We start from the raw sequence: 20,417 nt of genomic DNA, 5'->3' as shown, positions 1-20,417 counted from the left end.
AAAATGATTCCTAATTATTTTAACCTTTGTATGAGATATTATACAATAAGAAGGACACCCTTCTATTCAGAAAGGACAGTTTCATTATAATGAAAAGCACCAATGGATAGTATAAGGACTTATGATCCTATATTTTCAGAAAAAAAGGGATGAGAATTTATGTTTTAGTGTTCTGTAGCCATCCATGTCCATGTGGACAACGTTCCAATATGCCAAGGCATATGTCCAAAAGGTACAGGGTACCTGGTACAGGGTACCAGGTACAGACCTGCTCCTTACAGCCTGCAGGGACAGAGGCGCAGGGCAGGGACTCCGTAGCACAGCCTGGGATGCACAGGGCACAGGCATGTGCAGCAGCTGCAAGACAGCCCTGCCAGAGCCAACTTGAGCAGCACTTTGGCCTTGGCTGCTGGGCCCGGGCCTGAGGCAGGAGCAGGAGACAAGTGACCCTTGCAGACCTGGGGCCTCATTGCCTCCTTGTCCCTGCTCAGCAGCCTGGCAGGGGCCGCCCCATGCTCCTGCCCTTGCCATTGCACATTCCCATATGCCAGTGCCCATCCTGGCAAGAGCCCTGAGCAAGGAGGGAGGGACAGGATCTGCCTGGCCAGGGGCTGGGGCTCAGGCCTTGGCCCTTGGCATTCCTGAAACACATCCAGCTTTGCTCAGCACCACAGACACCTTTGCCTTGTTTGTCCCCAGGTGTCATCACTGCCTCCAATGTTCTGCTCTAACTGGAACCTGGAGACACTTTCTCAGTCATGTTCCTCAGCGGGACCCATTAAAACTTGAATGAAATTTGAAGTTCCATTTTAAGTTTGAGTTGTTGAGAAGTTTTTTGAAGACACTCTCAGGGACTGAGTCTGATGTAAACAACACCAAATCCCCAGAGGCTCATTAAATCCTTGTGCTGTGTCTGTGCTGCTGAGCTTTAAAGGAACAGCTCTTCCCAGGGCCAGCTCCTCTCCCAGCCCAGCAGGGCTGAGGGCTCTGCCGGCAGGGACAGGAGCCAGGCAGAGACAGGCTGAAGGCAATCAGGATTGGGAAGACATTGAGCTGAGACTTCACTTGGGGAAAGATCTTTACAGCCCTGTGCATGGTGAGTGTGTGGATGCAGGGCAATGTCCCCTGTGCTCCTGGAGGCATCCCCTGAAGCTGACCTAGGACAGGACTGATGTGACTGTAAGGATGGCTCTGCTGCTGTCTCTGCTTTGGGGTGGATGTGCTGCAGAGCAGGGCTCCCCTGGGCACTGTCAGAGGGACAGGGCAGGACGGCTCCTGCTGCCAGGGACGGCTGCAGGGGGTGAAGCTGGGGCTGCAGCCAGGGCTGCTCAGAACTCCAGCTCATGTCCAGCTCATTTCTGAGGGGACTTGTCATGAGCTGATTCAGGGTAGGAGTTTCCTGCTTGTGTCTCTGCTTTCCTGAATCTGTGCTCTCATTTTTCCCTGGCTCAGCTTGGCGGCAATAGAAAATTAACTGTGCAGGGTAGAGCAGGGGCTGAGGCACTTAAACTGTCACCCTGAGGATTCCTGGGCACCTCAGCAAGTGCCTGCACCTGCCCAGCCTCCAGATCCATGCAGCATCACCTTTCCATGATGCCCAGGCTGGGGTAACTGTTCTTTAATCCCTGCAGGGCCCAGCAGCTGCAGGGCAGGGTTGGCCTAGGGGCTGGGCTGGGCTCTGGCAGCTCTGGCAGGGAAGGAGCCCGGGGCCACAGGAGCAGCTGGGGCTGGAACAGCTCCAGCAGCAGAGCCGTGGGCAGAGAGGGAGGGAGGTAGTGCTGAGGGAAGCCCTGCTGCAGGGCAGATGTGGCACCTGCCGGGCCTGCCCTGCAGGGCACACACTGCCCTGAGCAGCACAGCTCTTGTGTCCCCTCGCAGCCAGCACAGCCCTCAGCCCGGGGGCTCAGGGCCCTCAGTCCCTCCTGGGCGGGCAGAGCAGCCCCAGAGATGAAGGGCATCTCTGCGGCCATGTGCCCATTCCCTGCTGACCAGGGCCTGAGGGCCACTGTCCTGCCCTGCTGCTGCCTGGCAGGGGCTGGGCAGGGCTGGCCAGGGAAAGGCTTTTCCTCAGGTCCCACTCTCTCTCTCCTTGCCTTTCGCAGATGCTGCTGGCATTGCTGAGGGGCTCTCTGCAATGGCAGTTGCAGCTGCAGGGCCAGGCCCAGCCCTTGGGCTCCTGCTGTGCAGGCTGAGCACAGCAATGGGGTGTCCCAGCTCCCTGTGCCCGGGCAGCTCTGGGCAGGGCAGCCTGGGAGGCTGGCAATGAGCCCACTCTCCTGACTCTGGGAAAGGGTGGGACACCCCATTGCTGTGTTCAGCCTGCACAGGAGGAGCCCAAGGGCTGGGCCTGGCCCTGCAGCTGCAACTGCCATGGCAGAGAGCCCCTCAGCAATGCCAGCAGCACCTGGGAAAGGCAAGGAGAGAGAAGGGCCTGAGGTAAAGCCTTTCCCTGCCCAGCCCTGCCCAGCCCCTGCCAGGCAGCAGCAGGGCAGGACAGTGGCCCTCAGGCAACTTTGTGAGCCAGGGATCCCTTTGCTCTCAGCAGTGTCTCCTGGCTGTCCAGGGTAACACGGGAGTGGATCTCACAAAGGTGTAAGTGCAGGGCAGCTGGAACAGGAGAGAGGGACAGAGCAGCTCCCCTCAGTCTGCACTAGGCCTCAGACAATCCTCCTGCCTTCCTGGACTCTCTGTTCTCCCCAGGTGCAGCAGAATCTCTCATTCTGCCTTCTGTTACCCCCATCCCTTCACCCAGGCAGCTCCTCTGCCATAGGGGAACATTCTTTATCCAAGTCCCAACACCAGGACTGGCCCCTGCCCTCACTGTTCCCCTGCACTGACTGGGGGTTAAGGGTGACTCCCAGGTGTCCTGCAGGCCAAGGTCCAGCTCCTCACACAACATTGGCCGGCAGCAATCAGGGCCCTAGCAACAAAGCTGAAGGAAGATCTCCTAGATATGGACAGGGGGAGGTGTTTAGTGGCAAGAAAGGGTCTATGAGAAAGGGCTTTGAATCTTCTGGAGAAACCTCCCCTCAATTATCACTGTAATTCTTTCTTCAAAAGGTTCCAATGTCTGGAGACAGCAAATGTCCAACAGCAGCTCCATCAGGCACTTCCTCCTGCTGGCATTGGCAGACACGCGGCAGCTGCAGCTCCTGCACTTCTGCCTCTTGCTGGGCATCTCCCTGGCTGCCCTCCTGGGCAACGGCCTCATCATCAGCGCCATAGCCTGCGGCCACCACCTGCACACGCCCATGTTCTTCTTCCTGCTCAACCTGGCCCTCAGCGACCTGGGCTCCATCTGCACCACTGTCCCCAAAGCCATGCACAATTCCCTGTGGGACACTAGGGACATCTCCTATGCAGGATGTGCTGCACAGGTTTTTTTCTTTCTCTTCTTCATTGGAGCAGAATTTTCCCTCCTGACCATCATGTGCTACGACCGCTACGTGTCCATCTGCAAACCCCTGCACTACGGGACCCTCCTGGGCAGCAGAACTTGTGCCCACATGGCAGCAGCTGCCTGGGCCAGTGCCTTTCTCACTGCTCTGCTGTATATAGCCAATACATTTTCCCTGCCCCTGTGCAAGGGCAATGCTCTGGGCCAGTTCTTCTGTGATATCCCCCAGATCCTCAAGCTCTCCTGCTCACACTCCACCTTCTGAAATATTTGGATTTCGTTGCTTGGTGTCTGTTTAAGTTTTGGTTGTTTTGTGTTCATTGTTTTCTCCTATGTGCAGATTTTCAGGGCTGTGCTGAGGATCCCCTCTGAGCAGGGACGGCACAAAGCCTTTTCCACCTGCCTCCCTCACCTGGCTGTGGTCTCCCTGTTCATCAGCACTGGCTTTTTTGCCTACCTGAAGCCCCCCTCCATCTCCTCCCCATTGCTGGACCTGGCTGTGTCAGTTCTGTACTCAGTGGTGCCTCCAGCCCTGAACCCCCTGATCTACAGCCTGAGGAATCAGGAGCTCAGTGCTGCAGTGTGGACACTGCTGAGTGCACCATTTGGGAAACATTAAACTGGTTGCAAATTTCTACATATCTCTTGAAATTCAAGTAATCTTTGATACTTCTTGTTGGATTGGTTATGTTTTTTATTCTGTTGTCATTTTTTAATATTCTGCCTAAATCAAGGCCATTTTTTGTGCAATTTCTTATTTTGTTTCTCCAAACTTCACTGTGGCCTCAGACTGTGTCAATGAGGAGCTGGCCCCTTGGTGGCTTTAAAGGAATCAAAGGGTCTCCCCGCAGAGTTTTCACCAGAGATCTCCCTTTTGTTCCTTCTCTAGAGCTCCAGCAGTAATGTCTGTGTGCAGAGTTGGGGCAGATCAGTGCTGGCCCAGCAGCTGTGCGCAGCAGCAGCAGCACTTGGTGTTGCCAGTGCTGCTGCCGTGGCCCTGCCCCGCTGCCCTGGTGGCCCTGGTGTTGCTGCAGGGCCTGAGTGCTCTTGGGGCCGGGCACAGCCCTGGGGGTGGCAGTGCCAGGGCTGCAGCAGGGACAGGCCATGGGCACTGCTGGGGCAGCGCTGACGCCTCAGGCCAGGGCCTGGGGGCTCCAGGCTCCTTGCCCAGGCTCTCTCAAGAACACACCCAGGCCAATGCTCAGCACAGAAAAGCCCCATGAGCAGCCCCAGGCTGGCCGTGGGCAGGCTGGGGGCAAACAGCATGGCTGGGGCTCTGCAAGGGCTCTGGGACAGACGGGAAGGAGCAGCAGAGCAGGGGCTGATCCATCCCCAGTGTCGTGCACAGCCCAGGGCAGCGTCCCAGAGCGTCCTCATGCAGCTGCCAACAACATCCCCCCTCTGCAGCCCTGGCCTCTCCCCCAGCTCACACTGGTGCCCCATCCCTGCAGGCACAGACATGGCAGCACTGGCTCAGCAGCCCCTGTTTGCATTGCACACAGCAGAGGGAGCACCCCAATGCTGTTGCTGTGGGGACATGAACCTGAGGGGGCACAAATGCCATCAGCCCTTGGGGCCAGCAAGGGCTGGGGGACACCAGGGAAACCACTCAGCTTTGTTGTGACAAATCTTTGATATCATCAATCCAACCTGCATCCTAACACCACCTTGTCTGACCCGAGCCTCCTCTAGATCATATAACCCCAGTTCCTTCAGGTCCTTTTCGGCAGATTTCTGTTCCTGACCCCTTCCCCAGCCTTGTTGCCTTTCTCTAGACACACTTCAGCCCCTCCATGGCCTTCCGAAATATGGGGCCCAGAGCTGGACACAGCACTCGAAGTGTGGCCTCACCAGTGCCCAGCACAGGGGAAGAATCCCTGTCCTGCTGGCCACACCATTCCTGATCCAGGCCAGGAGCCATTGGCCTTCTTGGCCACCTGGGCACACTGCTGGCTCATGTCCAGCCTGCTGTCCATCAGTTCCCCCAGGTCCCGTTCTGCCTGGCCGCTCTCCAGCCACACTTTCCCCAGCCTGTAGCACTGCAGGGGTTGTTGTGGCCAAAGTGCAAGACCCAGCACTTGGACTTGTTAAACCTCACCTTGTCTGGTTTGGGTCCTGGATGCATCCTGTCCAGGGCCCTCTGCAGAGCCCTCCTACCCGCCAGCAGATCCCCACTCACACCCAGCTTGGTGTCATCTGCAGATTTGCTGATGCTGGACTCAGTCCCCTCATGCAGATCATCAGTGCAGACATTGGAATCCGCGCTGGCTGGCTCTGATTCCTCAGCCATCCTGTGGGTGCCCTGGGATGGCACTCAAGGTGATCTGTTCCATAACCTTGCTATGCACTCAGGTCAGGCTGACAGGCCTGGAGTTCCCCAGATCCTCCTTCCAGCCCTTCTTGGGGATGGGCTCACAGTGGCACCTGCAGTCCCCTGGGACCTCCCTGCTGAGCCAGCATTGATGGTAAATGATGGAGAGCAGCTTGGGGAGCTCATCCACAGTTCCCTCATCCCCCTGGGATGGATCCCATCTGCTCCCAGAGACACCTGTGAGCATCTGAGTGGCTCAGCAGGTCCCCAGCTTCTTCCTCCTGGATTACAGGGGGGCTGTTCTGCTCCCTGTGCCCATCCACCAGCTCAGGAGAACACTCGTCCTGAGGACAACCTGACTCATTCTTGAATATTGCGGCAAAGAAGGTTTTAAGCAGCTCAGCTTTTCCTTATCTTACTTATTGTATTCCCCACTGCCTCCAATAAAGAGTAGATGTTCTACTTATCCCTCCTTTTGCTATTTGGTTCATTTTAAAACATTTTTTAGTATTTTTCACAGAAGTGGCTGTGTTAGGTTTTAATTAACCTTTTACCACTCTACTTTTCTTTCTGCATGACCTAACAACATCCTTAAACACTTCCTGAAATGCTTGATCTTCTGTCCAAAGATGATGCACCCTCTTTTTTCCCTCAGTTCCCACAAAAGCTCCATGGCCAGCCAGGACAAGAATTAGCTGGCTCAACTTTAGCACAGAGGCACAGGCTGCTCCTTCTCCCTCAAGATTTCTTTCTTGAGGTGTGTCCATCATGTGGTAGCTAGGGAAGAGGCGCGGCGGAAGATTTCGCGATGTCACGGAAAGCCAGGACCCACGGTTCCCCATAGATAAGACCCTCAGGTACTCATAGATAAGAAATTAACATAGGAATGTGGTCCCACTAACAGTAGGAATGTTGCCCCACAGAAGCCAGTAACTTTCCATCCCTTACCCAGTACTTTTCCATTCCCTACTAACCATAGGTAAGAAGGACAAACCCCTTTTTTGACGTAGAGACCCCTAAGACTATAAGACCCCATGAGAAGAAGTAATAAACGCCTTTTGACCGTCCACCACATTGGTGTCTGTGTGTGTCATTGGCCCGAACGGCCCTAGAGAGAGGGCTGTCGAGCTGTACCTCAGAACCAGGTCGCCTGCCTTGATCTAGAAGGCAACATTTGGTGCCGGAACCCAGGACAGCGGCTTGCGCCCGGCCAACGGGGACACTCCTGGAACGAGGACGGCGGCTGCGACAGCGGGACTGATCGCAGCTGGGGGGGGACGCCTCCCGGACCAGCTTGGACGATGGAAGCCACAGCGAAGGTCGTAACAGAGATGCATGCGCAATGGGGTATAGAATGTAAACTTAAGGATTTAACTCTCGCATTGACGAGATCGATTAATTTGGGGCTATTGAAAGCCCCGTGGACGTCCTACATTCGGACGAGTGGGATAACTGTACAAAAGCCCTGGCGGAGGACGCTATGTCCTTGGGCTCAGGGAAAGCCCTAAAATCGTGGGGCAGAGTTGTCCAGGCTCTGAAAAAAGCTCGACAAGAGCAAGAAACCTGGAAAGCTGCACGAGCTTGTTTATTAGCCGTGCCGCAGTTGGGGGTGGGCGCGGCGACACAAACCGCGGAGGTGCTTGACCCGGGCCGGCCCGCGGAGGCGCGAACGCTGGATCCCCCTCAGGGAGCGGACTCACCATTGGAGGGGGGGGAGCACACGCGGGCGTTCTGGCAGGCGCTCGCGAAGGAGGCGCGGAACGCGGCCAGAATGTCGGACCCCATAAGGACCGATAGAAACGCCCCCCCACCATATGCGTTTGAAAATGGCGCCGGACCGCATGGTCAGGGTGGAAAGGAGGAGGCGGGGGGCGGAAACGCAGTCAGCCCGCTGAACAACGCATGTGCGGGCGAGCGGGGAGACGGGGCGGCCCCCGCCGAGGCGCGTAAGACCAATCAGAGCGCTTTATTCAAATTAAGTCCTTGTAGGGCAAGGACCTCCCCCAGCAGGAGGCGGGGGGACCCCAGGGGGAGGGAACGGCCCGACCCCCGCAGAAAGGGGCAGGGTCGGAGCCCGAGGAAAAGGCAGAGCAGCCCGGAAGCGCTTCTTTACTCGACTTCCGGCTCGGACTCGGACTCGAGCTCGGAGCCCGAGACAGGGTCAGAGGATTCCGACTCAGATTCTAGCTCAAACAGAGAGAGAGCAGCGGCATGTAAGGTCACTAGCCACAGCGCTCCTGCATGGGTGAAGGGGTTACCAGAGAAAAACCGAATCCCGCTTACAAACTGGCGGAAAATAAAATTGGCTTGCGCTGAATGGGCTCCGTCTGCCACTCTGGTGTTCCCGGTTCGTGTGGGGGGGGCAGGCGGAAACCAAAGGATTTATTCACCGGTTAATCCAAAAGATGTGCAGGCAATTGTTAAAGCGATTGCGGATAAGGGAATTAATTCTGCCATGGTTCGCACTCTTATTGACGGCCTTTTTGGTGGGGACGATATGCTTCCCTTTGATATTAAGCAGACGTGTAGAATGATATTTGATGGTGCGGGAATGATCGTTTTTAAACAAGAATGGGAGGACAATTGCCTCAAACAGCTAGCCTTGGTAACGGGGCCAGACCACCCACTGCACGGTTCCAGCATACAGAGGCTGATGGGCACAGACCCCACCATGATCACCCCTCAGGCGCAGGCTGAGGGCTTGCGTGCCCATGAGGTTATGACAACAACCCGTGCTGCCCGAGAAGCCATCCGTGACACCTCTAAAGTGGTAGCTAAACCATCCCCGTGGTCTCTCATAAAACAGGGTGAGAGTGAGAGTTTCACTCATTTTGTGGACAAACTTCAGGCCGCATTAGATTCCTCTGCGTTACCCCCAGAGGCGAATGGTCCCATGCTGGCAGACTGCCTACGCCAGCAATGTAACTCAGCCACCAAAGATATTTTAAGGTCACTGCCGCAGGGGTCCAATATAGCTGCCATGATCAGACACGTTGCAAAGGAGGAACATCTAGTTCCCATTCAAGCAGCAGTTCACACCGCAATAACCAGTGTGATGGCGTGCCTTAAGTGCGGCCAGGCAGGCCACTTGGCAGTAAACTGCCCCCAGCCAAGGCGCCTATCAGCAGATGCTCCACCACGCCAAGGGGGAGGTAGGGGGCCATGCTGGGTGTGCGGAAGGAAGGGGCATTTAGCTAACGAATGCAGATCCAGGTTTCAGGGAAACGGGAGAGGGAGGGGGCAGCCAGGCCGTATCCAGCCCCCTCCCACCTGGAACATGCAGCGGCCCAGCTACAGCAACCCCCAGTGGGGCAGGGGACCCTCATACCCTATCCCCCCACAGGGAGCAGTCAACTTTGCATCCCCTCCAGAAATACAATGGCAGAGTTGCGCAGCACCGCCCTCAATACCCTCTCACCCCCCACCGCCACAAGCCGCGCCGGAGTCACAGGAACAGCAGGGGACGTCCCAGAGTGGGATCCCTGGGTGGCCTTGGTCATGAAAATAGGGAAGGAACCCCTGATGGTGTGGGGGACATGCCACCTTTATGGTAGTCAAGATCCACATGTCATAGGGTTTCAGTTCTGGGCGGACACGGGATCAGACTGCACGATTATTCCCCAAGCACACTGGCCCGGACATTGGCAAATCAAAGAAGTCCCTCCAGTGAATGGAGTGGGGGGGCAGTCCCGGGCATGGAAAAGTGCCCAGCTGGTGGCTATAACACTTCACACGAAAAAGGGACCAGAAAAGACAGTAGCAATCTACCCCTACATTTTGCAAAATTCTCCACCCCTGTTGGGAAGGGATGTTCTTTCCTTGCTAGGATTTCGGATTACAAATTTATCCTGAGGGCCACTGCCGTGCACCCCCCGCTGCCAATCAAATTGACTTGGAAATCATCAGACCCTGTATGGGTTGAGCAGTGGCCCCTGACAGAGCCTCGAATGGCAGCCTTGCTGGAACTGGTCGACCGCGAATTGCAAAAGGGTCACATAGAACCCTCCACCAGCCCATGGAACACCCCTGTATTCGTGATCCCCAAGAGGTCCGGACAAGGCTATCGTCTCGTCCACGACCTGAGAGAGGTCAACAAGACGATCCGACCCATGGGTCCAGTCCAGACACTGCTACCCGCGAACTCAGTCATCCCCGAAGGGCAGCCGTGCGCAGTACTGGACATCAAGGACTGCTTCTTTTCAATACCCCTGCACCCTGAGGACAGAGAACGATTTGCCTTTTCCGTGGCGTTTCGGAACGGCGAGCGGCCCAACCTTCGCTTCCAATGGAGAGTGCTTCCACAAGGCCTAGTCGACAGTCCGACCATATGCCAGATCACCGTGGACAAAGCACTGACGCCAGTCAGACACTCCAATCCCACCGCAACCATCATCCAGTACATGGACAACATCCTGGTTGCAGCACCATCAACAAGCCAAGTAGATGACCTGGTGACCACAATCACAGAGACCCTTCAGGCCAACGGCTTCGAGATCGCGAGCGCAAAGATCAAGAGAGGACCCTGTGTGACCTTCCTGGGAGTAGGAATCACAAGCTCCTACGTGACACCCCCCGAGATGAAGATCAACCGAGAAGTCGAGACGCTCCACGACGTGCAACGCCTGGTGGGATCGCTGCAGTGGCTTCGCAACGTCGTCCTGATTCCTCCCGAGGTCAATGACCCTCTATACGACCTCCTGAAAGGGAAGAACCCCTGGGATCCCAAGGAGCTGACGCCGCAAGCAACGAGCTCCCTCGACTTCATCGAAAACCAGATGTCCACTGGCACGCTTGCCAGATGGAACCCAGCCATGCCACTGGACCTGTACGTCCACTTTACACCGAAGGGGGGAGTGGGAGCACTGGCTCAAGGACTCGCTGAAAAGGCCCGACCGATCCAATGGGTGGTCCTCGGAAGACCCGCACGTGCATTTTCCCCAGGAATCGAATGCATCGCCAGTCTCATCATGAAAGGCAGGAGACTCGCCTTGAAACACCTAGGGACAGAGCCGACAAGCATCCACCTTCCGTTTCGCAAGCAGCCGACCTCGGAGTCAGCCACAATATCAGAGTACCTGGCCCTTGCTCTCTCCGGTTTCGGAGGAGAAATCTCCTACTCCTCCAAGCCACCCTAGACAAAGCTGCTGACCGTAGTCGACATGGACGTGCCACCGAAGGTCAAGGACAGACCGCAGCCAGGACCAACGGTCTTCACAGACGCTTCCTCCACGACTTCAACCGCAGCAGCAGTGTGGTAGGCAGGAGAGCAATGGCACTGCGTCAAAGCGTGTGACCCCACACTGTCAGTGCAACAGCTGGAGGCAGCAGCAGTGGTTTTGGCGTGCGGACTCTTCCAAGACGAACACCTCAACATCGTAATGGACTCTATATTCGTGGCAAGGCTCTGCCTAGCCATGGCAGGACCAGGAGTGTCGACATCAGCAGCAGCCCTAATGCTGGAAGAAGCACTTTCCTCGCGACAGGGCACCGTGTCAGTCATCCACATCAACAGCCATGACCCAGTCAAAGGTTACTTCCAGACCGGCAACGACAAAGCGGACACCGCAGCAAAAGGCGTTTGGACCTTGCAAAGAGCTCGTCAACTGCACGAGTTGCTCCACATCGGAGTCAAAGCACTGGCAAAGAGATGCGGAATCCCGACGGCGGACGCGAAACATGTGGTAGCCACCTGCCCTCATTGCCAGAAGTCACCCCTATGGACCTGTGGGGTCAACCCGAGAGTTCTCAAGCCCTCAGAAATCTGGCAGTCGGACTTCACCTGGTGCGACCTGATTAAGCCCCGAGCATGGCTTGCAGTGACAGTAGACACTTATAGCGGGACGATCATAGCCACACAGCACCCCAAAACCAACTCCAAAAACACAATTCAGCACTGGCTGACAGCCATGGCTTGGCTTAGTATCCCCAAGCAGATCAAAACGGACAATGGCTCCAATTTCATCTCTAAACAAGTACAGGAATTCGCTGCGAAATGGGGCATCACGTTAGTGCAAGGCATCCCACACAACAGTACCGGGCAGGCCATAGTTGAGAGAGCAAACCAGACCCTGAAAACCAAGATAGAAGTGTTGGCAAAAGCAGAGGGCTTTGCCAATGCCATTCCCCCAGGAGATCAGGCATGTATGCTGGCAACTGCTTTGCTGGCACTGAATCAATTCCCTAGGGGGGACGAAACAAACAGTCCCGTCAAAAAACACTGGGCCACTCGAACGCTAGAAGAGGGCCCACAGGTGGTAATCAGAAACGAGCTAGGCGAGTGGGGACGGGGTTGGAGGCTGATGCTCACGGGGAGAGGGTACGCAGCTGTCAAAAAGGACGGCGAAATCAGGTGGTGTCCACTTAAGTCGATTAAACTGGACCTTCATAGCGAGCAGAATGAGACTGACGAGAATTGCGAGTCTTTGTTTACAGGACCTGCTCGTGGGACGCCCTCGTGATGCGTACATTCCGGTTCCAGACGAAAGCGACAGACCACCAAGCCGTCAGGCAGCACCCGAGAGACCCGCACGGGTGAGACCCACGCACCAAGGGTGTTTCTGTGTGATTTTGCTGTTGGGGCTTGTCGCCAGAGGGCAAGCCAGCCCAGATCACTACCCCCATCAGCCCTTCAGGTGGGTCATGCGACACCTTAGTAGTGGCAAAGCACTCAGAGAAATCACCACACCGAACACTCCATCCTTCGTGCTCCGCATCACCGACCTGTTTCCAGGACAGCCAAGGGCAAACCCCTATTCCCTACACGCCAAACACTCGTACCTATCCTACTGGTGCCCAGCTTCAAACCCTGGGAAAAGCTACTGCAATCACCCAGGGTGGGGATATTGTGGGCACTGGGGCTGCGAAACCATAGTCACAGATGCCAGACCGTCGGGGCCTGGGTGGGATCCACAAGAGCCAGACAAATTCTTACAGTTCACCTGGGCACCCATCGGCTGCAGAATACCCTTCTTCTTTCGCGAAAACCACCATCGAAACCAAATTAAAATCCCTAACTTTCGGGCATGCACTGATTACAACATGACGGTCTTGCAGCCAGACCACCCTAGCTGGGCCACAGGCAGAACGTGGACAGTGGTCCTTCAAGGGTCAAAAGAGAGGGTGAACGTGCAAATTATCAGGCTCCAGCCGTCAGCACCCCGAGCAGTCGGACCCAACAAAGTGATTAAAAGCGTGCCGAAAGGGAGAAACATAACCTACCCCAAAACCTTACCCACAGGGGTCAGCAATGTCCCGACCAGTCAAGCGGAAACCTTTCAGATGAGTCGCTTAACCGGGTCAGACGCAGACCCAATCCTTCATATGTTAGAAGCTACCTTTGTATCCCTGAACGAATCCAACCCTAACCTAACCGAATCCTGCTGGCTTTGTTACGATGTCAAACCCCCCTTTTACGAAGGAGTCGCTTTAGACACTCCCTTCAGTTATTCCACAGCCGACGCCCCTCACCAGTGCAGATGGGACACCCCTCGCAAAGGAATCACCCTGAGTCAAGTCACAGGCCGAGGCAGATGCTTTGGCAATTCAGCCCTAGCTAAGCGGGGAGGTAACATCTGCACCAAAATTGGCAGGCTGAACAGGAAAAACAATAAGTGGGCAGTCCCATCCGCATCAGGGATGTGGGTTTGCCAGCGATCCGGAGTGAGTCCTTGTGTGTTCCTTCCCAAATTCAATGACTCGAACGACTTCTGTGTCCAAGTTCTGATTGTTCCTAGGGTCTTGTACCACTCAGATGAAGAGATGTACCATCTTCTTGAGGGACGCAGCCGGATCCACAAAAGAGAAATAATGACAGGTATAACTATCGCAATGCTGCTCGGCCTGGGAGCAGCAGGAACGGCCACGGGTGTCTCAGCCCTAGCAAGACAGCACCAAGGACTGTCCCAACTGCAGGCAACGATTGATGAGGACCTGCAGAGGATCGAGAAATCCATCTCCTATCTAGAGAAGTCAGTCTCCTCACTCTCAGAAGTGGTCTTGCAGAACAGGCGGGGCCTGGACCTCCTGTTCATGCAGCAAGGGGGCCTGTGTGCTGCCTTGAAAGAAGAGTGCTGTTTCTATGCAGACCACACGGGAGTCGTGAGAGACTCCATGGCAGAACTCCGGAACAGACTGGCCCAGAGGCAGAAAGACAGGGAAGCCCAACAAAGCTGGTACGAGTCCTGGTTCAATCAATCACCTTGGCTAACCACTCTGATTTCTGCCCTGATAGGTCCATTGGCGATGCTGTTTCTAACAGTCACCTTCGGACCATGCCTGCTGAACAAGTTGGTCTCGTTCGTTCAGAGCCGCCTGGAACGGGCCAACATCCTGTTCATAGGGCGACGACAATTGCTGTGAATTCAACCAGGGAATTCAACCAAAGAACACTGCCAGTCACAAGATTTTCCAAACTTGTCTGGCAAAAGCTTACTCAGGTTTCCCAAAATCTCTTTCCCTTGTCAAGTTACTTTATACCTCAATTCAGTATCTATGTACACGACTACCTCATTCATTTGTGAAAAGGGAGGGGGAGATGTGGTAGCTAGGGAAGAGGCGCGGCAGAAGATTTCACGATGTCACGGAAAGCCAGGACCCTCGGTTCCCCATAGATAAGACCCTCAGGTACTCATAGATAAGAAATTAACATAGGAATGTGGTCCCACTAACAATAGGAATGTTGCCCCACAGAAGCCAGTAACTTTCCATCCCTTACCCAGTACTTTTCCATTCCCTACTAACCATAGGTAAGAAGGACAAACCCCTTTTTTGACGTAGAGACCCCTAAGACTATAAGACCCCGTGAGAAGAAGTAATAAACGCCTTTTGACCGTCCACCACATTGGTGTCTGCGTATGTCATTGGCCCGAACGGCCCTAGAGAGAGAGCTGTCGAGCTGTACCTCAGAACCAGGTCGCCTGCCTTGATCTAGAAGGCAACACCATCATTCCTGGACACCTTTGTTTTTAAGGACTGTTTCCCTTAAAAAGTCAGTATCTGATTTGGTACTCTCCAAATCTGCACCCTGAATAAGCCAACATCTGCCCTCCAGATTCCAGTGTTGAAGTTTTGTTGCAGCCCCTCTTTCTTTCATAGAATATTGGAAACTCTGTTATTTCACGGTGACTTTGCCTCTGGCAGCTTTCAACCACCATATCTCTCACCAGCCCTTCTCTTTGTGAACAGAAGGAGACAGAGCTTTCCTTGGGAGTGGGACTGTTACCAAAAATTTAGCAAAATAATAAAACTCCATAACCCCAATGTAGCATTAAGAGGCAGCATTCTTTATTTGGCTGCATGCACAGGGAATAGCTCCTCCCAAAGCTGTGCATGCTGAGTACAGGAAAGCTCCTGTTTATATTCTGTATTTTGCATACATATTCATTGATTGTCCTGGACTAAACACACATATGATAATCATTTCCCCAAATTCATTAACATATTTCCCCTCCCCTTTACCCATGCATTCTCCCGTCCTGGGGGTCTCTCTGGTGGTCCCTGGTGCTCCTGGACCCCAATGTTCCAGTCAGCCTGGCTGAGCTGGCAGGACACTGAGGCTGGTGAATTTCAGTTCCCCTTCTCACACAATGGGCATTGTGTGGTTTCCATAGGCCTGGGGTTTTAGAGAACCAGCATTGTGTGTGCTCACCTGGTGGAGACAATTTATCATCTGGTAACATGAGGTCACAGAGGGGGCTACGACATCACAGAGTGGGTTATGTGAGGTCATCGAGCAACTACAGCATCATAGACTGTCTCTGTGACATCACAGGGCAGAGGTCTGACATCACAGAGCGGACTATGACATCAGAGAGTTGGTAGTGACATCAGACACAACTATATGTATGACAATAGTAATGGGTTGTGACATCACAGAGAAGGCTGTGACATCCCAGCAGGGCTGTGTGAGGTCACTGAGTTGGTCACTCTGCCCCAGCCCCCCCTCACAGTTTACCCCCAAAGTCCAGAGCAGCTCATGCCTAGCAGGGTCTGTTTCCCCTGGTATCCCCCTGGCCCACCTGGAGCCACAGCCTCCACCAAAGGATGTTCCACAGGATCCACCCCAGATCCTGACATGGGAACAAGAGGCCAGGGCTGTGTGACCAGGACAGCAAGGACATGAATTATCCAGGTCACTGGGGCCTGGTTTGGGTTCTCCAAGGCAGGAAAGATGTCTGGCAGCTGGAGCAGGGTCTGGGAAGGGCCTCCAAGGTGGGGCTGGAGCCCTTGGGCTGTGAGCAGAGGCTGAGGGAGCTGGGCTTGTCCAGCCTGGTGCAGGGAAGGCTGAGGGGCTCCTCATGCCAGCCTGGCAGTGCCACCAAGGAGGGGATGGAGAGCACAGAGCCCCGGTGTGCCTCAGGCAGCTTCTTCTGCAAAAAAGTTGGTGGGAGTTGATGCCAAGGAGTTGAAAGCTGCAGGTGCAGCCTGCAGTGGAGGAAGCTCAGATTTGCACAAGGCCGCTCAGGGCCCCAGGGGTTGGATGAGGGAAATGGTGGGGAGTGGGTCGGGAAAAAGTCTGATTGATGTCAGCCACAAAGGGTACTGATGTTCATGTCTATTCACACTGCATTAGGATGTGCTGAGATCACTATCAACAGGAAATTGCTGGTATCAATCTACAAACAGGAAAAGAAAATTAACAGGAAAAAATACTATCTTTGCATTGTTTTCAGTATAGTAGATTCAGTTCAAAAACTATTTTGAAATCCCTCTAATTAACCAAAAAAATTTGTAGACCCTAAATGAAATTATTCCCAAGGGCTTGTCTTGTCAGAGGGTTTTAAAATGTTAATGAGTCCTCCAGCTCAGAATTCTTGAAGTGAAAAGCTAAAGGTGGAACAAGCCTCTGAAGAAGTAAAATTCATATGGGGAACTCCAAGATGCTGAGGATCCATCCTGATCAGAGCAGCAATGAGCAGAAATGGGCATAGCTTTGTGGCTGCCCCAGCTTTGGCATGGGCCCTGGGCCTGGAGCAGGAGCAGCTCTTGAGGGCCCCAAGGCCATGGCTCTTGTGCTGCCCTGGGCAGATGGGATGGCAGCAGGGGCTGCAGAGCTCTCAGCACCTCAGTCTGAGGGGAGCAGAGCAGCCAGGGAGCCTCCTTTGGCCTTGGCCAAGCACCTTCCCCCATGGCTGGGGCTGAGTCCTGTGGCAGCTGCAGCTGCTGCTGTGCCCTTGCCAGGGGCTGAGGCCGTGGGGCAGTGCCCAGAGCAGCCTGGCCTGAGCAGAGCTGTGGGGCCAGAACTGGCTAGGCTGGGGAGAGGCCCTTGGTGCTGCCCAGAGCTCAGGGCAGCTGGCAGAGCTTAAAGGGAGCTGGGCTGGGCTCAGAGAGCCTGGCCCAGAAACCATCAGTGTCCATCTCAGCCTGGCTGAGCGTGCAGGGGCCAAGAAGAGCAGCCCAGGGTCTGCAAGTTCTCTGGGTGGGAGCTGAGCTTGTGAGCCCTTGAGCCCTGCCAAGTGCTGGGGCTGCGCCTCCAGCTCCAGAGGAGATGGGACAGATGGGAGCAGAGACAAATCATTCCTGCTGCATTCTTTCTTGTGTTTGCTTGTACAGGTGACCTGGATCCATATATAGAGGAGGTTTTGTGTGTCAGATAAGACTGGTAGAGTGAGAAGAATAATGTTTCCTGACTTAAATTAATATTTCATGCATAATGCACAGTGAGAAACAAAAGACATATGTATGATCAGAAGAGCATCTGAGTTTTTCAGAGGAAGAGAGACTCATTGATGTTCTAGTAGCCAAACCCGTTCAAATACTTTCCTCAGGGCTTCCTTGAGATGGGAGGTGACCAGCAGAGGCCAAGGCCAGCCAGAGCTCTCTGTCCTGGCAGCTTTTGTCTGGGACACCCTGTGCATATAGGGAATTTTTTGGGGGAGTATCAATTTTGACAGTGGACACCTGGACAGAGGGATGGTTCTTTTCCATAGGAAGGCAAGCACAGAGCCCCAGCTCTCCAGGGACTGATGAGAGGCAGCCTCCAACATCTCAAGATCAGCTGGACCTGTCAGGTGGCCCTGGGAGGCCAAACAAGCCAGACCTGTTCCATGTCCCCTTGGTTCCACAAGGCCCTGCAGTGTCACAATGTTCTCTTTGCTTCTGCAGTGTCACAATGGCCCCGTGCTTCCACGAGGCCCTTCAGGGTCACAGTGACCCTTTGGTTTCATAGGGCCCCACAGTGTCACAGTGGTCCCCACAAGAAGGAAACCACGGAGCCTCGGTGTTTCAGGGGCTGATGAACTGCAGTGATCAGAGGGCAAGGACACACAGATCTGTCTCTCCTGGCAGCTTTGTCTGGGAGCAACCCTTTGTTATTTGAAATTATGTATGTGGAATCCCAACTTCAGCCACTTCTCTCCTGGAGGAGAAGGCCAGTCCTTCTCCACAGGAAGGAAAGCACAGAGCCCCTTTGTTTGGAAGGCAGGTGAGAGCTGGCCCTCAGCAGGCCAAGGCCAGCCAGACCCATCTGTAAGGGCTGCTTTTGTATAGGAGCAATCATTGGATATAGGACTTTTGGAGGTGGAATCCCAATTCCAGCCATGGGCACGTTGAGAAGGATGTTTCTTTTCCATAGGAAGGAAAGCACTGAGCCCCAGTTTGAAGGTAGGTGAGACCCAGCTCTCAGGAAGCCAAAGGCAGCCAGATTTGTTGGTAATGGCAGCTTTTGTCTGGGAGCAATCCCTGACAAGGGGGGGAAGGTTAGAGGGGAATCCCATTTTGGCCATGGATGCTTGAATGAGAAGGGCAGTTCTTTTCCATTTGAAGGAAAGCCCAGAGCCCCAGGGTTTCAGGGGTACATGAGAAGAGGCCCTCGACATGCCAAGGGCAGTTGGACCAGTCAGGCCAAGCCAAACCTGTTCCCTTGATTCCATGGGGCCCTGCAGTGTCACAGTGGTGGTGTCATATTGGATCCTTGGTTCCATCAGGCCCAGATGTGTCACACTGGCCTCTTGTTTCCATGGGGCTCCAGAGTGTCACAATGGTCCCTTGCTTCCATGAGGCCCGGCAGTGTCACAGGGGTCTCCTTGGTGCCGCAGTGTCACAATGGCCTCTTGGTTCCATGGGGACTTACAATGTCAGAAAGGTCTCCTTGGTTCCATGAGGCCCTGCAGAGCCCCTTGATTCAACGAGGCCTCCAAGTGTCACAATGGCCTCCAGGATTCCATGAGGCCCCACAATGTCACAATGGAATTTTGGTTCCATGGGGTCCTGCACTGTTCCATGAATCCTTAGTTCCATGGGGCCCTGTAGTGTCACAATGGACTCACTCCTTGGTTCCATGGTGCCACACAGTGTGACAACTGCCCCTTGGCCTGCCAACACTCCAGAGTGTCACAGTGGATCCTTTGTTCCATGAGGCCTTGTAGTGTCACAGTGGTGTCCATGATCCCCTAAGGCCTTCCAGTGTCACAACAGACCATTGGTTTCACTGAGCCCCACAGTGTCACTATGGTCCCCTTGGCTCCACAAGGCTCTGAAGTGCCACAATGGCCCTTTGGTTTCGCAAGGCCTCCGAGTGTAAAAATGGCCTCCATGCTTCCATGAGGCCCTGCTGTGTCACAATGGACCTTTGGTTACATGATGCCCCAGAATGTCACAATGGAATCTTTGGTTCCACGGTGTCAGAATGGACCCTTCACCCTATGGACGCCCACAGTGTTCACTGCAGTCCCCTTGATTCCACCAGGCCCTGCCATGTTATAATGGCCCCTTGGTTCCAGTGGGTCCCAAAGTGTCAGAACAGTCTCCATTGTTCTATGAGGCCCCACAATGTCACTGTGCTCCCCTTGGTTCCACAGGGCCCCACAGTGGGACAGTGGATGCTTGGTTCCATGAGGTTCCTCAGTCCCAATGGTCTCCTTGGATCCACAGTGTCACAGTGGCCCCTTGGCTCCATGTGGCCACGCCGTGTCACAATGGACTTGTGGTTCCATGAGCTCTCACACTGCCAGCAGCACTCTCCTTGGTTCTGCTGTGTCACCATGGACCCTTTGTTCCAAGGGGTTCCACAGTGTCACAGCTGACTCCTTAGGTCTGTGAGGAACTACTGTCACCAAATCTCTGAAATATCAGAACAAGACTCCATAACACTAATTTGCTATTTCAGAGGGAGTAATTTATTCAGGTCCGAGGTCAGGTGAGGGATAACTCCCAACCCTACATGGACATGTAATTCTACCAGTGTGTTGCTTATACACAGTCACTAAATGTGAATTACAATTTACCCATTTCCATAAAACCCACACCAAGTTCCCAGATTCACTCCTTGTTTTCTCTATCCCTGCACCCTTGAGCCCGATGTCTTCACTTCCAACCATCCTTGCTGGGAAAGCAGCCCCTGCATGCCTTGTTCCTGTGCTGAAAGTTCACAGTCAGGGTAAAAATGGAATGAACCCTTTTGGTATCAGCCCCAGGCTTTGTGTGGGCAGGCAGAGACAGAAGGCAGGCAGAGCTGTCAGCAAAGGAAGGGCCCAGCCAGGTGGGGCAGCCGGGGGATGCCGACAGCCTGCAGGGACAGAGGCGCAGGGCAGGGACACCGTGGGACAGCCTGGGCTGCACAGGGCACAGGGATGGGCAGCAGCTGCAAGACAGCCCTGCCAGAGCCAACTTGGGCAGCACTTTGGCCATGGCTGCTGGGCCTGGGCCTGAGGCAGGAGCAGGAGACAAGTGACCCTTACAGGGCTGGGGCCTCATTGCCTCCTTGTCCCTGCT

This window comes from Melospiza melodia, chromosome 7 (genome assembly GCF_035770615.1).
Source record: "Melospiza melodia melodia isolate bMelMel2 chromosome 7, bMelMel2.pri, whole genome shotgun sequence".
NCBI lineage: Eukaryota > Metazoa > Chordata > Aves > Passeriformes > Passerellidae > Melospiza > Melospiza melodia.
Note: the sequence above shows the minus strand (reverse complement) of the source record.